The sequence below is a fragment of the Arachis duranensis genome, unplaced genomic scaffold, assembly GCF_000817695.3.
Source record: "Arachis duranensis cultivar V14167 unplaced genomic scaffold, aradu.V14167.gnm2.J7QH unplaced_Scaffold_354585, whole genome shotgun sequence".
Lineage (NCBI taxonomy): Eukaryota > Viridiplantae > Streptophyta > Magnoliopsida > Fabales > Fabaceae > Arachis > Arachis duranensis.
The window spans coordinates 1,582,395-1,582,721 of NW_026264911.1; positions in this window are offsets into that span (position 1 = coordinate 1,582,395).

Here is a 327-nt window from a genome sequence, read left to right on the forward strand (position 1 = left end):
ATCTCCTTATTAGAGACATGAAAGAGGAAATATGAAAGAACTTTGCCACCTTCTAATGGTCATGGCTGCTGCTTGATTCTCCCTTCTTCTTCTTTCTCTTCCCTGTCTTGGAATAATCTCGGATCTCTTCACCAGGACATCTTCTTCCCCAAACAGAATCTAAGAGTCCTGAGAGCCCAAAATCTTCCAATCTTTTAAAGGTTGACTCAGTATATTGATGAGATTTTGCTTGTTGCTTGGCTAAAAATTCAGGGCATTGTTCAAATGGCTTGATCTCAGGATTGAGTGTTGGCAAGTTGTGGGTCAAGTACTCCAACCTTGCTTGCA